The 23,288-nt window shown below is 40.4% G+C and overlaps 1 long non-coding RNA gene across 1 annotated transcript in view; it reads left to right on the top strand.

The window, feature by feature from the left end:
• LOC128312859 (uncharacterized) overlaps positions 1-16,005 on the top strand; it is a 71,816-nt gene extending 55,811 nt beyond the window's left edge. The window contains exon 3 of the long non-coding RNA XR_008292709.1: positions 15,741-16,005. This is a non-coding gene — a long non-coding RNA (uncharacterized LOC128312859). The remainder of the gene's footprint in view (positions 1-15,740) is intronic.
• The last annotated feature ends 7,283 nt before the right edge of the window (positions 16,006-23,288 follow it).

Genomic DNA, 23,288 nt, shown 5'->3' with positions numbered 1-23,288 from the left:
ATTCAACTAAACTAATAAAACACTGTGTGTTAAAAAAAATAGGCACTGGGTTTGTCCCCATTTTACAGATTGGGAAATACTGGGGCACACAGCTGGGTAAGTGACAGAGCTCGGATTTAAATAAACGCAACTGGTTCCAAAGCCTGAGCTCATAAGCATAATGCTGTGAAATTCCTTCAGAAGGAGAACCACTATAAAATTTCCTCTGATACAAGACTCCACTGTAAAAATTGGTCTGTGGTTACTTTGAAAATAGACGTTTCTAAATCTATGTCCAGTAAATGCCATTTTAGTTTTCAACTTCAAAGAAGACCGTGAATAGAATTATAGCTTTTTAGTCTTGACAAATGTCACCATTTTATGGTAAAGTTTTTGGGAGAAATGTTGTGTTCCAAAAGCTGTAAGTACATTAGATCTTTGTGTCAAAAGCCAAAACTTTCTTCTTTCAGTGTTTTATTGTGGAATTCCTGGAGAAGCCACAGCAAGGATTATCTGGAAAGTGGGATAATCCAGTGATGGCATCACACAGGCCAAAATAACAGCCCACAGAAGGTCTTGGGGCCTTTGGTGGCATCCTGAGGGACACAGCTCAATTCTGTTCCTGGGGTAACTGGGAGAAGATAAGCTTTGAGGTGATCTCAGAACCTGGCTTTAAGGGGTTGCCCATGGAGCTGGACGGGCACTGGGAAGTTGTCCAGGTCAGACTGAGGTGGTACAGGCTCTCATTAAGCACATGCTCTATCACCCAGTTGTCATGAAAGAACTGTTTGATTCTGGATCATGCTTGCTGTGTGTGTGTGTGTGTGTGTGTGTGTGTGTGTGTGTGTGTGTGTGTGAGAGAGAGATAACACAACTCACTTCATAGAGTTGTTTTGAAGGATTTGAAACATGTACAGTCACTTAGGGGAAATCCTGGGCCTGTAGATGCCTCTTATAATTACCAGTTTAGAAGCATGGACTTTGGTGGCCTGTAGACCTGGGTAGGAATTGTGGATTTGGCACTTATGTTTTTATCTAGAGTAGCTGCCCTGCGGGGTCTACATTTGCCATCTCTCCCTGGAGTTAAGGGAGGCCATCTGACTGAATTCTAGATTATGGGCACTTAGCAGATGTGGGACACACCGCTTCCAGGCCTGGCCCACTAAGCCTCCCATGTCCTGTCCTCCGTCCTCTTGCTCCTCCCTATTTTATTAGAATATCCATGTTGACAGAGCATCCACCCGGATCTCTCTCTTCTGTTCACCAACCCCGCGTTGTTGCATAGCAAGAAATAAACTTCTGTTGTGTCTGTGCCATTGCACAACTTTGGGTTTGTTAGAGCAGTTATGCTTGACGTCGAAGGAAGCCATAGAGAGGATATAGCCATTTGACCCACGAGCTGGCCCTGGGGCAGTCAGAGGCTCTTCACCCTCTCCAGTCCTTGAAATGTACAATCCACCCACCATTCCCATGAACTGAGCCATTTCAAGAACACAGCCTGGGGAGAGTTGAGACTCATTGGTTGGTATATGTGACTGAATCCCTTTAAGGTCTCCATATAAACTTCTAGGATACTGGCATGTGGGTGTGGAGACCTACTTATCTTGTGGCTACCAAAGATAAGCATCACATGTAAGTTCCCTTGCTTATTAACACTGCCACCTACCAATCTGGGGTGGTCTTTCTTCAGTCTCCGCTTGTCCTCCATGTTGACAGTGGGGGACAGTTTCACATTTCCCTGGGAAGTTGCTAAAGCTGGAAACCAATAATGAGGAGCCAGTCAGGAGACAGAGAAATGGGTCTTGGGGGAGAAGGATCTGCAGGAAATCCTGGGTTCTTTGACAATCTCTCTGTGAGGAGAGGTGCCCCATATTTTAGGTGATTGTGGACCGGGTATGAGTACTCAACTACATATGGGTAAATGTGGCTGCTCCAATGGGCTTGCTGGAGGAACTGCACAGAGCGTGCTCAACAAATGGAAACCGTGGCTGCACGGTGGGCTGCCCTCTATCTACTGTAGGCAGTTCAGCGGGACACCGGGGCCAGAGTTTGCAGTTAGAAAGTGGGAAGAACTGAGGTTAGAGAAAGACATGCAGGTGTCCACTGCTCTACTGGCTTCAGAGCTGGCAGACAAGGTGGGAGTGCAGGGGGTAAGTGGGAGAACCTAGTGCACCAGTTTGCAAAGCTAAGGTCTGAGCATTTGTGACAGAGCCCGATGGAGGCTGAAAGGTGGATCCCTGGGAAAGTGAGGAGAGCTGCGGAGGAGGATACTGTGGTTGGCAGTGAGATGGAGGCAACGCCCTGAACCGTCCCACCCCTAATACAGTGGCAAGCAAAAGCACAGCTATGACAACCGCAGCCAGTGGGCCAGCCCTCTGTGTAGGATGCGTTCACCATGACAGAGGATACCCTGCAAGCTTATTGGTACAGCTGGCAAGTTCTGGGAAAAGGCTGGGGAAAGTGTGGAGGCATGGTTCGTGCAGCTGTGGGATCAATGTGTGACCTCGGGCAATTATTTGTCTTCTCTGAACTTCAATCTGTAAAATGAGGGTAACCATACTTATTTTGAAATTTTCTTGTAAGGATTAAACAGGATCAAACATACAATTTTCAGTACAGTCAGGTGGTTATTGTTATTATTATTGCTATTATTATTTATATCCAACTTACATGCAAGAGCTGACGTGTTTGGAGGCATTTAACAGTCCACTTACGTGGCTCCTGTAAAAATCCCTTTTCTCTCAATTATGTTCTGGTCCAAAGCTCTGGGAGAACAGTAGAGGGAGTTTCTAACTATCCCTGTTTTCAGTTATTCCCCAGTTTGAGATCTTTTCTGCCTAGAATCTCAACTCCATGAGGGTTGGGATTGGGTCTTGTTTCTTCTCCACCAGAGCAACTGGCTGACTTTCTTGTATGTAGCAGGTGATTAACAAATGTTTCTTGGGTTTCCTTTTTTTTCTAGTATTTATTGAGTACTCCCTGTGTTCCCAACACCATATACATATGCCATCTTCTTGCATTACCTTTAAACACAGGGTCTCATGCGAGTCTCACAGCAGTGCTATGAAGTGAAGCAGTATTATTTCCCCATCATAGAGCTAATACAATGAGGCACTGAGAGGTAAGTTACATGCCTGAGATCGTGTAGCAATAGTAGCAGAATTGGAATATGATTCTAGGTGATCTGGCTTCAGAGTCACTATTATTCTTCTCATAAATAAACAAATAATTGACTTTTTAAAAAATGTATTTATTTTGAGCGAGAGAGAGAGAGAGAGAGTGCACATGTGAGGCAGAGAGAGAGGGAGAGAGAGAATCCCAAGTAGGCGCCATGCTGTCAGTGCAGAGCCCAGTGCAGGGCTTGATCTCATGATCCATGAGATCATGACCTGAGCCCAAACCAAGAGTGGGATACTTAACTGACTGAGCCGCCCGGGTGCCTCACAAATAATGTACTTTTTAGCTTACTGAGGACATATCATGTAAATGCTAAACTCTTTACCGGTGGTAAACCCATTTAGTAATCATCACAGTCGTGTAAAGATTGAAATGGTACAAATACCACATTAAGTGGAGTTGTGTTATCAAAATGCACAAAAGAATGCCTTAGTCTTGTCTTTGGAAAAATACCCACAGCAGAGGAAAAGTCTACTCTTGCAGATTTGATAGTCATGTGGAGAACAACACCTGGTAGTGCACGCTGCTGCAGCAGGAACTCATCACTCCTTGTTCATTCCTTCACCATTGTTTGAGCACCAGCTGTGTGTCAGGCACTGGACTGGAGCTAAGGATACAACCGAGAGTCGGTCCCTGCCCTCAAGGCCTTTTCTTTCTAGTGGGAGATGGGGATATATAAACTTAGTGAACCTAAGACATTTTGGAGCAAGAGCCAGCTGAATTCTTTATGCCAGGAACAGTTGGGCTTAACATGGCCGGTTTACACAGTCAAAAGCAGCCAAGTAGGAGGTAACAACTGTGCTTATATAGAACATGGATGATTTATGAGTGTTTTTTGTTGGGGGGTGAGGAGGTGTGAGAAACATGTGATTTACAAGTATTTGTTGGGTTCACTTATTTTAACATTTCCCATATGCTCAGAAGACAACATACATGGACTATATTTTCTCAGTTACATACTGAAGGTTCTGGCAGATCTTCCTATTTACTTCTTATGTTATGCAGTCTCTTATGATGTGAATATTTGTTATACATGTGTCCAAAAACACCACCACCAACACACACACACACAACATCTTAAGTGGTTTCTATTCCATATTTTCTTGGAAGTGTATTTCCTAAAAAGAAGTAAGTTAAAACTTTGGATTCAAAAATTCCAGACCACTGTGGTTTGTAGGAACTGCTAATAAGATCTTAGATTTCTAGAGTGCTTTGAGGCTCCTCAATGATAGTTGTGTACCTGTTCATCTTCTGCCCTATATAATAATCTTGGAAGTTTGCAAAGCAAATAGTTCATTTTCAAGATGAAAGACAAGAGAAGCTAAATTACTTGTCTCAAATCAGATCATTAGTTATTTGCAAAACTCTAATACACTGCAGTTCATCTTGATTTGAATTATGGCCACAAACCAATCTTTTAATGTTTGTCCTCTATTTTTGTGTCAAAAACATTACACTTTGTGAAATGTCTCCCAAAGTGATCCTTTGGGTATTTAAACATATGCTATATGGGAATTTTGTTAAAAAATAATTTTCTGGTTCCTACCCATCTGTCAATTTAAAAATGGATGCTTTCCTGAGTATTTTATGGAAAATACTTAAAAAGATTTTCTGGGTAAGTTTACCTGAAAATTCTTGCCAAGAGCTGGGCAAGTTTCTGGGTGAGCTTGCTCAGCTCTTGGCAAGGATTACATTTTCAGACCCACCTACACCTCAACAGCCCAGCAGTTTGACTGGAACAAACATACAGTGACATGGGTAGCTCAGGGTAGGTCCTTCCATTTCCTACGATGACATCTGCGAGTGTACCTTGCTGACAGCTCCCCTGCCTAGAGTGTGTTAATGGGGGTCTGTGCTTGTTCATTGCTTGGCAAGGTGCAAAAACAATCTTACTAAGCTTGGCATTGAATGCTCCAAGAGTGAGTGCTGCATGAATATTTATAACGCATCTACCCGTCACTTAGATGTGGAATCTAAAATAGTCAACCTCATAGAAGCAGAGTTGAATGGTGGTTGCCAGGGGCTGGTGGGTGGGGTGATGGGGGAAGTGATGGTCAAAGGGTATTAAGTTTCAGTTATGCAAGATAAGTAAATCCTGGAGATCTACTATACAGTATAGCGCCTATAGCCAACAATAACTGTATTGTATACTTAAAATTTCCTAAGAGGGTAAATGTTATGTTAAGTGTACTTACCACATGCATACACACAAAATAAAAGTGCTAAGGAGAGGCAGGAGGAGATTTTGGGAGGTGATGGATATGTGTATAGTCTTGATAATAGTGATGGTTTTATGGGTGTATACTTATCCCCAAACTCATCAAGTCAAATGCATTAAATATGCACAGCTCTTTACATGTCAATCATACCTCAGCAGTTTAAGAAAAAAAGTGCATAAATTCCCAACAGTTCTCTTTTGCTTTTCTTGGGTTTTCTTTTCTTTGGTTTTCTTTCCTATTCTATATATAGTATAGTTAATGTACAGTGTTATATTAGCTTCAGATGTACAATATATTGATTCAACATCCTATCCATTACTCAGGGCTTATTACAATAAATGTATTCTTAATCCCATTCACCTATTTCACTCATCCCCCAAACTACCTCCCCTGTGGTAACCATCACTTTGTTCTTTATAGTTAAGGTTCTGTGTTGTGGTTAGTCTCTTTTTTCTTTGTTCATTTGGTTTTTTTCTTAAATTCCACATATGAATGAAATCATATGGCATTTATCTTTCACTGAACTGGCTTATTTCACTTTGCATGATAACCTCTAGATCCAACCTTGTTGTTGCAGATGGCAAGATTTCATTCTTTGTGGCTGAGTAATATTCCATTCCATAATATGTAGACCACATCTTCTTTATCCATTCATTTATTGATGGACACTTGGGTTACTTTCGTAATTTGGCTATTGTAAATAATGCTGTGATAAACATAGAGATGAATATATCTTTTTGAATTAATATTTTCATATTCTTTGGGTAATACCCAGTAGTGGAATTACTGGATCATATGGCAATTCTATTTTTAACTTTTTGATCACCTCCATACTGTTTTCCGCAGTGGATGCACCAATGGTACACGGGGGTTCCTTTTTCTCTGTTTCCCCATCAACACTTGTTGTTTCTCATGTTTTTGATTTTAGCCATTCGGACAGGTGTGAGGTGATATCTCATTGTGATTTTGATTTGCATTTTCCTGATGATGAGTGATGTTGAGCATCTTTTCATGTGTCTGTTGACTGTCTGTATGTCTTTGGGGAAATGTCTGTTCATGTCTTTCTCCTCTTTTTGTAATTGGATTAGTTGGGCTTTTTGGTGTTGAGCTACATAAGTTCTTTATGTATTTTGGATACTAACCCTTTATTGGATATGTCATTTGCAAATATCTTTTCCCATTTAGTAGGTTGTATTTTAGTTTTGCTGATGGTTTCCTTTGCTGTGCAGAAGAAGCCTTTTATTTTGATATAGTCCCAATAATCTATTTTTGCTTTGTTTCCCTTGCCTCAGGAGACATGTCTATAAAAATGTTGCCATGGCTGATGTCAGAGAAATTACTGCCGGTGCTTTCTTCTACGATTTTTATGGTTTCAGGTCTCACATTTAGGTCCTTAATCCATTCTTAGTTTATTTTGGTGTACAGTGAAAGAATGTGGTCCAGTTTTATTCTTTTGCATGTAGCTGTCCAGTTTTCTCAACACCATTTGTTGAAGAGACTGCCTTTTTCCAATTGCATATTATTGCTTCCTTTGTCAAAGGTAATTGACCATATAATCATGGGTTTATTTCTGAGCTCTCCACTCTGTTTCATTGATCTATGTGTCTGTTTTTGTGAAAGTACCATACTGTTTTGAGTATTACAGCTTTGTAGTATATCTTAATATCTGGGATTGTGATACCTTCAGTTTGTTCTTCTTTTTCAAGATTGCTTTGGCTATTTGGGGTCTTTTGTAGTTCAATACAGATTTTAAGATTATTTATTGTAGTTTTGTGAAAATTGCTATTAGTATTTTGATAGGGATTGCGTTGAATCTGTACATTGCCCCAGTAGTATGGGATGTCCATGAGCATATGTCTTTCCATTTGTTTGTGTCATCTTCAATGTCTTCATCAATATTTTATAGTTTTTAGAGTACAAGTCTTTTGCCTCCTTGGTTAAATGTATTCTTAGGTATTTTATTATTTTTGGTACAATTATAAGTGGGATTGTTTTCTTAATTTCTCTTTCTGCTACTTCATTATTAGTGTATAGAAATGCAATGGGTTTCTGTGTATTGATTTTATATCCTGTGACCTTACTGAATGCATTTATCTGTTCTAGTAGTTTCTTGGTGGCATCTTTAGGGTTTTCTATATATATAGTACTATGTCATCTGTAAATAGTTAAAATTTTACTTCTTCCTTACTAATTTGATGCCTTTTATATTTATTTTTCTTGTCTGATTGCTGTGGTTAGGACTTCTAGTACTATGTTGAATAAAAGTGATGAGAGTAGACACCCTTATCTTGTTCCTCATCTTATGGGAAAAGGTATCAGTTTTTCCCCATTGAGTGTGATGCTAGCTGTGGGCTTTTCATATATGACCTTTATTATGTTGAATTATGTTCCCTCTAAACCTACTTCGTTGAGGGTTTTTATCATGAATCAGTGCTGTACTTTTTCAGATGCCTTTTTTTTCATCTATTGAAATGATCATATGGTTTTTATCTTTTCTCTTGTTGATATGATGTATCACATTGAAAATATTTTTTAAATTAAACAAACTTTATTTATTTTGGGAGAGAAAGAGGGAGAGAGAGAGAAAGCATGAGCAGGGGAAGGGCAGAGAGAGAGGAGGAGAGAGAGAATACCAAGCAGGCTCTGTACTGTTAGTGCAGAGCCTGATGCAGGGCCCAAACTCATGAATCATGAGATCATGACATCATGACCTGAGCCGAAACCAGGAGTTGGATGCTTAACTGACTGGGCCACCCAGGTGCCCCTGATTTGCAGATATTGAGCCACTCTTGCATCTTAGGAATAAATCCCACTTGATTGCGGTGAATGATTTTTTAAATGTATTTTTAGATTTGGTTTGCTAATATTTTGTTAAGAATTTTTGCATTTATGTTCCCCAGAGATATTGAGCTGTAGTTGTCTTTTTTCCTAGTGTCTTTATCTGGTTTTGGTATCAGGGTAATGCTGGCCTCATAGAAAGAAAGCGGAAGCATTCCTTCCCTTCAATTTTTTTGAATAGTTTGAGAAGAAGGTATTAACTCCTCTTGAAATGTTTGGTACAATTCACTTCTGAAGCTGTCTGGTCCTGGACTTTTGTCTGTTGAGAGTTTTTTTTTATTACTGTTTCAATTTCATTGCTGGTAATTGTATTTCTTCCTGATTCAGTTTTGGGAGGTTATATGTTTCTAGGATTTTATCCATTTCTTCTAGGTTGTCCAATTTATTGGCATATAATTTTTCATAATTTTCTCTTATAATCCTTTGTATTTCTGTGGTGTCAGTTATTATTTCTCCTCTTTAATTTATGATTTTATTTGAGTTCTCTCTCTCTCTTTCTCTCTCTGAAAGTTTATCAGTTTTGTTCATCTTTTCAAATAATGAGGCCCTGATTTCATTGATCTGTTCTATTGCCTTTTAGGTTTCTACTTCATTTATTTCTGTTCTTATCTTTATTATTTCCTTCCTTCTGCTGGTTTGGGGTTTTGTTTGTTCTTCTTTTTCTAGCTCCTTTAGGTATAAGTTTATGTTGTTTACTTGAGATTTTTCTTGCTTCTCGAATTAGACCTGTATTGCTATAAGCTTTCCTCTTACAATAGTTTTTGCTGCATCTCAAAGATTTTGAACTGTTGTGTTTTCACTTTCATTTGCCTCCATGTATTTTTTTATTTCCTATTTTTTTTATTTCTTTGTTGACTCATTCATTGTTTGGTAGCATGTTATTTAACCTCCATGTATTTGTGTTCCTTTCCAGATTTTTTCTTACGGTTGATTTCTAGTTTCACAACGTTAGAGTAGGAAAAGATGCATGGTATGAATTCAGTCTTTTTAAATTTGTTGAGGCTTGTTTTATGTCCCAATATGTGACCTAATCTTGAAAATGTTCCACGTACACTTGAAAGAAATGTGTATTCTACTGTTTTCAGATGGAATGTTCTGAATATATCTGTTAGATCCATCTGGTCCAATGTGTCATTCAAAGCCACTGTTTCTTTGTTGATTTTCTGTTTGGATGTTGTATCCATTGATGTAAGTGGGGTGTTAAAGTCCCCTACTGTTATTGTATTACTGTCTGTTACTTCCTTTGTGTTTGCTATTGGATGCTTTCTGTATTTGGGTGCTTTCATGTTGAGTGCATAAATATTTACAATTGTTATATCTTCTTGTTGGATTATTCCCTTCATGATTATATAGTGTCCTTCTTTGTCTCTTGTTACAATTTTTGTTTTAAAGTCTGTTTGTCTTTCCTTTCACTTCCATTTACGTGGTAAATTCTTTTCCATCCCTTCACTTTTAATCTGCGATTTAGATCTGTAATGAATCTCTAGTAGGCAGCATATAGATGGGTCTTGCTTTTTTTCCATCCCATCACCATATATTTTTTATTACATTTACATTTGAAGTAATTATTGATAGGTATGTACTTATTGCCATTTTCTTACTTGTTTTATGGGTATTTTTGTAGTTCTTCTCTGTTCCTTTCTTCTCTTGCTCTCTTCTCTCACAATTTGCTGGCTTTATTTACTGATATACTTGGATTCCTTTCTCTTTATTTTTTTGCATATATATTACCAGTATTTGATTTTTGGTTACCATTAGGTTTATATATAACATGTTATGCATCTAACAATCTATATTAAGTTGATGGTTATTTAAGTTTGAATTCATTCTTTACTCCTTTCCTGTCCATGTTTTAGGTATATGGTGTCATACTTTACATCCTTTGATTTTGTGAATCCCTTGACTGATTTTTATAGATACACTTAATTTTACTGCTTTTGTGCATCCTACATTTCTTACTCCTACCTATGGTCTTTCCTTTCCATTCAGAGAGTCCCCTTGAACATTTCTTGTAGGACTAGCTTAGTAGTCATGAGTTCCCAAATTTTGTCTGTGAAACTCTTGATCTCCCCTTCTGTTCTGAATGGCAGTCTTGCTAGATAGAGTGTTCTTGGCTTCAGGTTTATTTTCTTCCAGAACTTTGAACATACCATGCCACTGCCTTCTGGCCTACAAAGTTTCTGCTGAAAACTAAGCCTTATGGGGTTCCCTTTGGATGCAGCTGTTTTCTTTTCTGTGGTGACTTTAAAAATTCTCTCTTTATCACTACTTTTTTTACATGTTAATTACTATGTAAGTTGGTGTGGACCTTGTTGGGTTGATTTTTTAGAGACTCTGTGCCTCCTGGATCTGGATTTCTCTTTTGTTCCCAGATTTGGTAAGTTGTCAACTGTGATTGCTTCAAATAAATTTCCTTCCCCCTTGTTTCTCTTTTTCCCCTTCCGGGATCACTATGAGGTGAGTGCTGTTATGCTTGATGGTGTTGTTGGTTTCCCTAAGTCTGTTTTCATTTATTATTATTTTTCTCTCTCTCCTGTTAAGCTTGATTTCTTTCCATTACTCTGCCCTCCAGGTCACTGATCAATTATTCTGCTTCCTCTAGTCTACTATTTACTCCATTAAGTCTATTTTTAATTTCAGTAATTGAGTTCTTCTCTCTGATTGGTTCTTTTTTTTATGTTTTCTGTCTCTTTGTTGAGGGTTTCACTGAGGTCTTTCACTCTTTTCTTAAGTCCAGTGAATATCTTTATGACCATTACTTTATATTCTCCAATAGGCATATTACTGTCCTGCCTCGTTTAGCTCTCTTGCTGTGATCTTTTTTCTGTTCTTTCATTTGGGACATGTTCCTCTGTCTCATCATTTATTTGCATCTGTTTCCATGTGTTAGGAAAGTCAGCTACATCTCCTCTTCTTGAAAGTAGTGGCTATATGAAGAAGAGGTCCTATAGTGCCCCGCATTGCAATGCCCCTGTTTGCCAGAACCTGGAGCTTCAGGGGTGTCTCTTATGTGTGTTGTGTGAGCCCTACTGTTGTGGCTGAACCACATTTGCCTTAAGTCCAGTTGTCTGCAGAGTTTTTCTTTGCCTGTTGTGGGAAGGGTTTGGAACCTGTGTTGTTAGCGAGCTAGTCTGCACCAGCTTTGGGCTTGAGTTGAGTGAGACCAGGCGTTTGCCAGAGATGCAGTAGCACCAAACTGCAGGCACTTTACCTGTGTTATCCCCTGACAAGCTTTCACTGGTGGTCACAGCCTGTAGTCAGATCTGATGTCTGCCCCCATCCCACTGCTAGGGCCACACTTGGACTGGTGTGTGGCTATTTTTTTCCCTTTGCTTGGACAACAGTCACCTTGGAGTAGTGCTGGTCCCTGTTGGGGCTGCTTGCATGCTGCTGGGCTTGTGGCACTTCTCTGGATGGGCTCCAGTCAAGGGTATATTAGAGGGGTCAGGTTTTCAGGAGAATGCAGGGGTGGGGTGTGCAGTGCCAGCAAGGTCCATGCTGGTTTGCCCTGGGAGTGGACCTGTTGCCACCCAGGAATACCCCTGCCGAGACCAAGCTGGGATGGAGGGGTTATGTCCACAGAAGGGTGTGGGGGTAGGGCAGATGGTTAGCAATCTATGCTGTTTGCTACAAATGTCTGTGTATCTAGGCTGGGGGATTGGGAAGGGAAATAGCACCTGCCAGCTCTTTTGTTCTTGGAGAAGTCTCCCAAGGATCTCTGCTCCTCCAGCACATGCTCTGAGATTAGCAAAGAAATTTCCTTCCTATATACCCCAGACACTTTTTAAACTGCTGCTTCTTTGCTGTATCTCAGCAGGGCTATTTGTTGTGCTGTCTCTTTAAGGGTGGGTACTCCCTCCTTCTGTTTCTCCCAGAGCTGAGCTGCTGATTTTTAAAGTTCCAGCTATTAAGTCCCACTGATTGTTAGGCCTCTCTGGTTTTCAAAGCCAAATGTGACAGGGATTCATCTTCCTCATGTGGGTCCCCCATGCCTCGGTCCTTGGTGTGGGGTCTGGTCCTCTCCCCTCTCTGAGCCCATAGTGTCCCTCCATCCTGAGGATAGTCCCATGGGTCTGTTTCTCTCCTTACCATGTCTCTGCGTTCTTCATACCCTCTTCAGTGTGGCCACTTCTCTACATTTAGCTGTGAAGAGCCTGTTCTGCCAGGCTTTGGGTCATTTTTGGGTTATATACACTGATGTGTGTGTATCTAGTTGTATCCATGGACGACGAGGTGAGGTTAGGATCCTCATACTCTGCCATCTTCCCTGGAAGTCCCCCTCCTTTTCTTTTTCAAGAAAGGAAGGGCCCCTGCAGTGTGACCATCTGTCTCCTTCTCATCTATATCACAGAGCATCATCATCTTGCCCTGGATGTTACTATTTCCTGATAGTTTTCCACTTCTGGTCCCTTTCTTCTCTGATCTATTTGCTGTATTGCAACTGGAGTTAATTTTTCTTTCTGAAAGTCTAGAACTGATCATATCATTCTCCTACTTAAACATCCTGGAAGTTTCAGCATATAAAGCTCAAGATAAAGTCCAAATTTAAAGAAATAAGGGTCCCAGGACTCCCTAGTACTTGACCTCAAGTGGCCTTTCCATATTCACCATTACCACATCACCTACACAGCACTCTCCATTTTAACCCTTGTGGCCTTTGTACTTACTCTGTCAAAGCGAACATTCTCACATCACAAAATTTTTCTTTTAATGTTTCCCAGCCAAGAATGCGTTTGGCCACACTCTCTACCTATAAAAATTTCTTCACTTTTTAAAAGTCCAGTTTAAATACCTCTTACTGTGGGTTGCCTACCCTGATTCTCCTTTAGAAATACATGACTATAACACCTTATGTGTGTAGACATTTAACATTACTGTCATTCTTTCTTGCTTTATAGTGTAGCTACTTTTGTGTATCTGTCTCATGGAATAGATTATGAGGGCTGCTTCATGGGAATGAGTTGCATGGTGCCCATATTTAGAAGGGCTTTATAGTTGGTTGAATGCTATGCTATCACCTGTCATCATTTTGAAAAATCTTAAGAATTTTCAGACAGGTGGCCCTGAATTTTCATATTGTAGGTGACGCTGTTTTTAAGGACAGGGACTATTTCAGATTCATCTTTACCTATACCAGCACTATGTCTTTCACCTAATTTCTACGTATTTTAACGTATGTGTTGAAAAAATGATGGAAATGAGTAACTAAGTGGCTTAATTAAAACATATCCCAGCAGGAAAGAGACATTGAACCTATCTGAGAAGTCTGGGTATCAAGGGATAGAAGATTTCCCAAGGTCTAGTCTCTCTGGCATTAAGTTCTAAGGGTTTTCCACAAACCACACTTACTACTTACTGGGAAGCAACATAGTTCTTCCAGAAGCAAATAACAGGCTTCAAGATGAAGCTACCTCTGGGACTGCCCAGTGATGCTCTGAGGCATGGCATTGGAATCTTTTGTAAAGATAGGAGGTAGCAAATTCCCTTCCCAAATCTCACAGGATGTGAGATTCTTGGCATTCTTCTTGTAGTAGCCACACATCTGGTGAGACTAGCCCACTTATGTGATCTCCTTTGGTGGCTTGTAGATCAAATTGCTCCAGTGAGAGGGAATGGGATTATTTCGAGGAATGATTGCCTCTAAGTAAGAACAAGCATGAAGTATAGGAAATAGGATGCAGAAATCTGTAAAAACAACAATGTTTTTATATCCAAACAGCATTCTTTACTCTTGTCCCTTTGGTCATGCCTAAACTACTACCCCCGGGATGAACACAATGATTTCCTTTTACCTTTTGGAGTGTTTGAAATTTAATATTCTTGCTTTGAAGAGAAGGAAGTTATTTTTTAAAAGCAGTTGCTAGTAATTTAGGCTTGTTCTTTAAGGGACTACAGAGACTTTTTAAAAAAGAAAAAAAGAGAAAACTAGACTTTTTTGAATGGAGGGGTGTAGGGTTTTTGTGTTGAGGGCTGAGGAAAGGAGGAGCCATTCAGGAGAGCAAATGGGATCTTGTGTGTAGTAGTGGGAAAGCAGCCATAAGCAACACGTAAACGAGTGGTTGTGAGTATTTTCCAATAAAACTTTATTTGCAAAAACGAGTAACAAACTGGATTTGGCCCTTGGTCTATAGTTTGTCAACTTCTGCTCTAGAAAAAACAATGCTACACTGGGAGAAATTGTACAGAAATGCTTCTTTTATTATTGTTTATAACACTAAGGATCTGAAATGGCCATCACCAGTAGAATGGTTGCATACATTGTTCTATATTCAGTTAGTTGAGTGCTATATAATAGTGAAAAGAAATGATCTCTAAAGAACGAAATGTGGCCCTTTGTAGCAACGTGGATAGAACTGGAGAGTGTGATGCTAAGTGAAATAAGCCATACAGAGAAAGACAGATACCATATGTTTTCACTCTTATGTGGATCCTGAGAAACTTAACAGAAACCCATGGGGGAGGGGAAGGAAAAAAAAAAGAGGGTAGAGTGGGAGAGAGCCAAAGCATAAGAGACTCTTAAAAACTGAGAACAAACGGAGGGTTGATGGGGGGTGGGAGGGAGGGGAGGGTGGGTGATGGGTATTGAGGAGGACACCTTTTGGGATAAGCACTGGGTGTTGTATGGAAACCAATTTGACAATAAATTTCATATATTGAAAAAAAAAAAGAAATGACCTCTAGCCACATCCATGAGTGTGCATTAATCCTAGACACAAATGTGGAACAACTGGAGTAAGGCACAGGTTGTAAGGCACAGAACAAGTAAGCAGAATTTGAATATATTTAGGGATACATATACAGGTGGGGAAACTATAGAAGACAGAGAGGGGATGATTAGGAGAGGTTCAGAGTTACCTCTGGGGAAAAAGGGGGTATGAGAACCACTAAGTTCCAGGAGCTTTGAGTCCTGGTCAGTTCTATTTCTTAAGCTGGTCTGTTAAACATAAAGATATTCATTATTTAAGAGGTGCACACATTTTTAAAAGCACCTTTTGGGTAAATATACAATTAAAAATAAAAGTAGGTCTAAGTAACTTGTGTGAGGCCATTCGACTAGTAAGTGGCAGGATGGCGATTTGAACTTTGGTCTCAATGGTCCCAACGCTCAAAATGTTTCTACTCACTCCTTACGTACCTGGGTTTGAGCCAGTATTATTTATTGTAGTCCTTTCACTTAATCACTTCTCTATTTATATTGAGACACTCCAAAACAGATTTGTACAGCCTCCATTTCTATCTGAATCAGTGGAGCCTGTCAAGTTAATTGATTGTGACACTCGGCTTCCAGAATATGTAATTATCAGCTGCATTGCATGGGAAGCTCAGATGACAGTTAATAGTACATGTAGACAGAAATCTGTGTGTTGCTGCAACTAAAGAACAAGCCAAGAACGTAACGTTAATCAAAATGCCAATGTAGTGCACCAGAAAATAGTTCTATCTGGAAACGCCAGCCAGAAAGATCTGTAAACATTCCTATTTATAATTCACAATTAGTCTCTGTGCATCTTATCCTTTCAACCTCAGATATGGAAGACCAGTGCATCTTACTGGACACAGATGGAAAAATATCCCAACCCCAGCTCCACAATGAAGCCAAAGTTTCCGTCCGTGACCCCTGCAGTAGCTGATAGGTGAGTGTGGCTGATTGGTCAGCCAAACACACTTTCAAATAGGAGCAACCAAAGCTCTGGTAATAGCATCAGGCAGCCGATAATGTGCCAGGAGCTCTTCTACCACATACAGTGGAAGGAGCTTTGCAGCTGGACAACCAGTTTGTCTTCTGGCTTTGCCACTGGAAAGCTAAGTGATCTTGAGCAAATGACTTCACCTGAGTCTATATTTTCATTGGTAAACATGTGTAAATAGCTCATAGTTTCCAATTCTGCCTGCTCATTGGAATCTCCTGGAGAGATTTTTTAAAAGATCAATACAATCGCCTCACCTGCCATGGACCAATGAACCAACTTGGGGTTGGGGAGAAGAGAGTTCTGGGCCTTGCCTTTTTGGAAAGCTTAATATATTTTATAAAGAGGGCCATAACTTCTGGCTTATGGGTGTTGTTGTGACTCCTGCCCCAGAAGAAAGACCTTATAAAAAGCATCTGTTTTGATTCTCTCCTTTATGATGGAAAGTGATATCCAGAGAGATAACCAAGCCAATATCCAATGGCCAGTTAAACAGCAGAAACAGCTGTATACCAAAGGTTTTCTAGTCTCTAGCCTTATACTCATTAGAGAGACGTTGAATCTTGAACTAAAAATACCAAAGACTCTTGTGGAACAAATAGCATATCTTATAAAGTGGTTTGGATGATCTAGGTTACCTTGTATTTCAAAATGCATTCCAGGGGGGCACCTGGGTGTCTCAGTTGGTTAAGCATCCAACTCTTGGTTTCAGCTCAGGTCATGTGAAACTTGTGTTTTGTGAGTTTGAACCCCACATTGGGCTCTGTGCTGACAGTGTGGAGCCTACTTAGAATTCTCTCTCCCTCTCTCTCTGCCCTTTCCCCACTCGCTCTCTGTCTCCCTCTCTCTCAAAAGAAATAAATAAACTTAAAAAAATTTTTAAATGCATTCCAGGCAAACAAATAAAATACACAAACCAAATGTGTGTGTGTGTGTGTGTGTGTGCACATGTAGTTCTGGCAGTGAGAAATAGAAGTGGGGAGTTTGGGAGACAAATGATAGATAGCAGCCAGCTTGGGCTACTATAGCAAAATACATACAGTGGCCTTAAACAACAGCCATTTATTTCTCACAGTTCTGGAGCCTAGAAATCCAAGGTCAAGGTGCGAGCAAGATCGTTTAATTCTGAGGCTTCTTCTTCTGGCTGGTAGGCTGTCACCATCTTGCTCTGTGCTCACCTGACCTCTTCTTTGTGTGAATATGGGCATAGAGAGAAAGCAAGGTCTCTGTTGTCTTTTCTTTTTTTAAAAAAATTTTTTTTAACGTTTATTTATTTTTGAGACAGAGAGAGACAGAGCATGAATGGGGGAGGGGCAGAGAGAGAGGGAGACACAGAATCGGAAACAGGCTCCAGGCTCTGAGCGGTCAGCACAGAGCCTGACGCAGGGCTCGAACCCACGGACCGCAAGATCGTGAACTGAGCCGAAGTTGGCCACTTAACCGACTGAGCCACCCAGGCGCCCCTCTGTTGTCTTTTCTTATAAGGGAACTAATCCCGTCATGCAGGGGCCACCCCAATGACCTCATTTAACCCTAATTACTGTCTAAAGGCCCAACCTGCAAATACCATCACATTGGGAGTTAGGGGTTCAATATATGGATTTTGGGAGAAGATAAATGTTCAGTTCATAACAAAGTACACATGAATCGCCTTACCAAAGTGGTTTGCTAAACCAAAAATCCATCACCCTGGTCCATGGAATATTGAAAAAATTCCTACATTAGTGATTCTCAGCCCTGGATATAAAGTTGAATAACATGCAGGCTTTTGAATAGTACTAATTATCAGCACCTCTTCTTCCAACAACTGAGTCAGAGTATTTGGGGAGAGGTGGAGATGTGGCAGGGGGGTTTTAGCCAAGGTTGAGATCTACCGATCTTCATGAATCTGGGCCCTGAAGCTGAAGAAGGGAAGCAGGCCCCCTAATGACAAGAAGGAGGTGAGACTCATATGTCATAAATGTCTCAATATAAGGTAAGAACATTCTCTGAAATTATCCCTCATGAAAGAGGAGTTGCATTATTTTTTAGTTCTTTCAAAGTTTCTCATGTTATTGGGAGCTCTCTCATTTCTGTGTTTTGTGCCACACCAATTTGACCTCTGTCAATTCTATGCAGGTTGAATGGCTTGGGATTGCTTTAGATTTAGACATTTGTGGTTTATGTTATCACCAGAATTTTTTTCTTTCCATCATACTTCTAAATTCCCACACTAGCAGGTCATACACTGGCCTACAGACTTCTGGGAACTTGGGCAAGTTATCTCCCTCTCTAGGCTCCAGTTTTTTTTTCATCTTGCATGATAAGGGGATTGGACAAGTACAGAAAACAGATAAAATTGTAGAAGCCCTGAGCTGCAGTGACTCTAACTCTACCCTTTCACCACTTCTGCACACATGCCTTGGGCAAGCTGTTTATATCATTTCATTTTGTCGTTATGTTTTCCATTCTTCACTGTGGCAGGATGTATTTTATTCAAAGTATTTGCTGCCCTCCTCAGGGTCAATTATACGTTCTCACTGTGCTGAACTCAGGAGCAGACATGTGACTTGCTTTAGCCAATGAAATGTGGGCAGAAGTGACTTGAGTCATTTCCGAGCAGAAACGTTTAAGAACCAGTGTGTGTTTTTGCCGCTTCTCTTTTTTTCCTTTGCCAGGATATCATCCATAACGCAGATAATAAAAATGGCATGTAATTTATTGTCCAAAACAGGAATATTTGAAAGTAAAGGGGTACACTCCTGAAAGTGAAAAGATAGGCTATTAATAATTTCTCTGGGACAACAGGCATGGCTAGGACTGTGTTGGATAATGGGAATGTACAGTCCAGATAGAGGCTGCCTTGTCAGCGTGGTTCCTAGAGAAAAGATGACATGGAACAGAACCAGAGCCAACCCATAAGGGGTACACATGAGAGAGAAATCACCCTCTGTAAGCCACTAACATTTTGGGGAACATTGTCATTATAGGACAACTTAGCCAACTGATACGGAAATTTAACCAATACCACCGACTGATGCAGAAAATACATTGAAAAGTGGCCTTCTGTTGGCATAAGTCACTGGGTCATCCGGGGGACTGCTGAACACCGAAGATACGTTCAGTGATGTCTAGAGTTGCTGTTTAAATTGCTTCTTCCAATTTAAAGAGAGGAAAGCTGTCCCTTGCTATCCAAGTGGGCCTTGTGGTTATGTCCTAAAGAGGCCAAGTCTTAAGAGTGCCTGCTCACCCACAGTATCCTTTGAAGGGGTTTATTTTGTAAGTGTAAGTGTTGATTCATTTGACCATTCTACTTTGCCCAAAGCTGATAGAACCAGGGAGACTTAAGTGTGGGAAATCCACAGTAAGTCTGAGCAACTTACTTATTGGTATTGTGTAAGTGCTCTGACATTCAGGGAACACGTCAACATTAGAGCGTTCAGATCCTCCCTCTGGAAAACATCAAGAGACCTAAGGAGACAACATATGAATTTGCAGAAGTTGAAAGTCACGTGGAAAAAGGGGCAGAGGAGATAACTGAGTCATGCTGACAGAGGACAATAGGGTATAGGTTAACAAACTTGGGCTGCCAAAGATACAGGCAGTTTACTTGACTACTAGAGATATTGCTAAGTTGCTAGTTGTTTGGGGCTTCCCATGAAACTTGACTTTCACTATCCCTTGCTCTCCCAAAAGTTGATAGCACAGATATTGCCCTTATCAGCCTTCCTTGTATGCATTCTTTCAGTGTCACCCCTCCCTCATTCTAAAACATGAACTAGAGGATTCCTGTTCTTAAAACCAAAAAATGTTCTAACACAGGCCAGAGAGGACAACCAAGGCTAATTACAAATATCAGTAATTGGCAATAGCAAAACCACACATGCAAAGTTAAAATTCCTGTCTGTTCTGCATGTGGAGCTTCTGGGTCTAGCTCAGCAAGACCTTTGCACTATTTGCCTTCCCCTAAATAAACTGCTTTGCATTGGAATGGACTTTTAATTTGTACCGGTTTGTTTGTTTGTTTGTTGTTTAGTTTTGGGGGGGTTGGCTTGAATCTTCTCGTGAAAAAAGGCATTTCCTATTACTTCATGTGGTTTGTCTCATATCCAGAGAGTGTCCTTTTTATTTTGCTTCTGAGCCAATATTCCTTTTTCTTATGTCCCTAAAACTTCTGCTTAGAAATGCTGTGGCTGTCTCCTCCTGGCCTCAGGAAAGGGATTTGTGTATGACAGACCTTCATTGGTGTGTGAATGAACTCTTACCAGTGCGGAGAAAGACTTAGGTCATTGTTAGCTTCTTGTTCTTTTTCAAGCCTTTTAGTATCTTAGAGTTGGAAAGGATGTCAGACATCATCCAATCTAAGAGTCTTGAGGGTAAAATTACACCTTTCTAGCATGTGGCTAGTGAGTGCATTGATAGAATAAGATCCCAGGTGTATGGATTCTTAATCAGGTGCTCTTTCTATAAATCAGGTTCTCATTCTCCTGTGCAGCTTTTACATTTTTATGTTCTATGTTATCTTTTCAAGTTCGATGTTTTGCTCGGACTTGTAAAACACTTCATTCATTCATTCATTCATTCATTCATTCATTCATTCATTCATTCATCCTACATATACTTTCCTTTCTGACATCTTTTCTAACCCCAACAGCTGTATATCCCAGCGCTTAGCACTGAGGAATGGCAGGAATTCAAAAATAGATATCACAAATCAACATAGTAAGTACTTTTGGAACTCACAGTAGAAATGAGCCAATTAGGTTGCCAGAAATGGGGAAGAAGAGCTTTTGCAGAGGAAGTTACATTCAGCAGCATTTTGAAGGATGTGTAAGAGATTGCTGGATTACCAGATGGGGTGGGGTTGGGAGGAGGACCATTGAGCAGCTTGCACAAAGGGTCATGAAACGGATGGTAGGTAATGTCAGGATGGCAGAAATGTGGAGTATCATAAGACAGGAGTGCCAGACGCACTTGGAGAGAGAAGTATAGAGAGGGTAGGCCTTATTTGCCATCTCAGGAGTTTGGAGTATATAAGGATGCAGGCAAGCAATCTCTCAACATGGAGAGAGGTGAGGTGGAAGCAGAGGGGCCGGTTGGGAAGATGTGACGTACACACAATTAAAGGATGAAAAGATCCAGATGTCCCAAACTTCTGGTCATAGGGAAGCTTTGAGGTGGCGGGCTGAACTCACAATCTGTCTTGAAGCAATGATTTTATGGGCTGAAGAGGAGAAGACAACTACAGATGACTTTGAGGGTATGGTTGTAGGAACTGGGTGCATGAGGGCAGCAAATTACACAAAAAAAGAAGGCAAAGAGCAACAAGGTTTTGGACAAAGAGTATTGAAAATGGAGACATGGCACAAAGAAGGTGCTGTGTAAGTGCTAACTATAATCATTTGGTTCTCAATTGCAAAAAGTGTCAGGGTAAGATCTAGAACAAAAGAAGCAGAAATTTAGCATCTGAGCATTGGTTCTAAGTTTTTTGTTTTTTTTTTTTTTGTTGTTGTTGTTGTTTTTCAACGTTTATTTATTTTTGGGACAGAGAGAGACAGAGCATGAACGGGGGAGGGGCAGAGAGAGAGGGAGACACAGAATCGGAAACAGCCTCCAGGCTCTGAGCCATCAGCCCAGAGCCTGACGCGGGCTCGAACTCCCGGACCGCGAGATCGTGACCTGGCTGAAGTCAGACGCTTAACCGACTGTGCCACCCAGGCACCCCTTGGTTCTAAGTTTAAAAGGAGAGAAATAAAGACACTTGAATGTTCCTCCAAATTGTCTAGACTAAGTCACACAAGAAGGAATTTAGGGCAGTTCATACCATAGATTGGGTGTGAGGATGCTTAACTTCAAAACTGTTTGAACTTTTAAGTCAGTCACCTCTCTGAGGTGTGTCCCAGGACTGTTGGACGATTAGAAGGGAAAGGGGAGTATGCGAGACAACAGAGGCTGTGCTCCACTGTGGCAAAGCAAGCAAAATAAACAACAAAACAGCAAAAAAACACCAACCAGAAGAAGAGAAAACCTTCCCAAATTGCAGTAGTTAATGCATCTGACATTTGAATTTACTCGATAGCTTTATGAAAAAGATTGTTCATCTTCATTTTATAGATAAAGAAACAGGTTTGTTCAAGGGCATACCGGAGGGAGAGCTGTGAGATCTCTCAGGCACCAAAGCCTGTGTGTTCTTTCTTCATTGCAACATGCAGAGGTGCCTCCCACGTGGAGGACGCCCTCCCATCAGGGGTTGTGTGCTTCTGTCAAAATGGAGCTCTGGAAATGAAATGTCTATGCTATTTGCTACCTATCCCCTAACTGTGAAGTTCTTCCCTGGGAGAGAGGGAAGAGAGGCTGTATCTCCCACATCCTCCATCTCTTTGCCTCCCAAGGAGGAGGTCAGAGGTTAGTGTTTATTAACTTATTTGGGTTTAAATCCTCATTAATTCTAGCCACTTGTCAGTTATATGGACCTAGACAAGATACTTAACATCTCTGGATCTCAGTTTCTTTGTAAAATGGGGATACTGACAGTACTTATTTCAAATGTTTATTGTGAAGATTAAATAAAATATGTCCTTAGCAACATTGCTTATTGTGTAGTAAGTAATCCATATATATTTGCTACTATTATGTTGACTGTTTTCGGAGCTCTTGGCTTCTTGCTTCCTAATTCTGTACATGATGCTTCCCACAAATCATTGCTCAGAGAAAGCAGAATTGCCAACAATAAAATATATGTATTTTTTAAAAGGTGGTTTTGTGGGTATGGAAATGTTTTGTGTAGATGGGTGAATTCCAGTCATATTTATAAGTTTATTCTGAAGTCACAGAATTGGTTATATGGAACTCGTGAACCTTAATTAGAGGCATCAAGAAGGATGTGGATTTCTTAGTACACTTTTTATGGATGTGTAACCTACATTTGGTGAACTGACCAGATCTCGAGCTACAACTCAATAAGCTTTTACAAAATGAACAGACTTGTGTAACAGCCAGTGATGCTTCAGATAAAAATAGAACATTGCTGGCACCACATTATCCCTGCTCATGTCTCTCCCAGTCAACCCCTTCCGCCACCAAAAGTAACCACTGTGTTAGCTCCTATTACCCTACGTTAGTTTTTTCCCCTCCTTGAATTTTATATAAAAGGGATCTTCGAACATGTATTTTTGCTCAACATTATGTCTTTGAAATTCGTTCATACCATCATGTATAGCAGCAGTTTGTTCTGTCTTAATGTTTGATAATCTATCATAGACCACAATTTTATTTTCCACTCTTCACAGACTTGTGTGTGATATGTTGTTTTTGATTATGGCAATAATGCTGCTTTGAATATCCTTAAATATACCTTTTGCACTTAAATGTATATAGTGCATTTCTGTTGGGGATATACCTAGGAGAG

This window comes from Acinonyx jubatus, chromosome F2 (assembly GCF_027475565.1).
Source record: "Acinonyx jubatus isolate Ajub_Pintada_27869175 chromosome F2, VMU_Ajub_asm_v1.0, whole genome shotgun sequence".
In the NCBI taxonomy this organism is placed as follows: domain Eukaryota; kingdom Metazoa; phylum Chordata; class Mammalia; order Carnivora; family Felidae; genus Acinonyx; species Acinonyx jubatus.
Note: the sequence above shows the minus strand (reverse complement) of the source record. Positions and strands in the feature narration are given on the sequence as shown.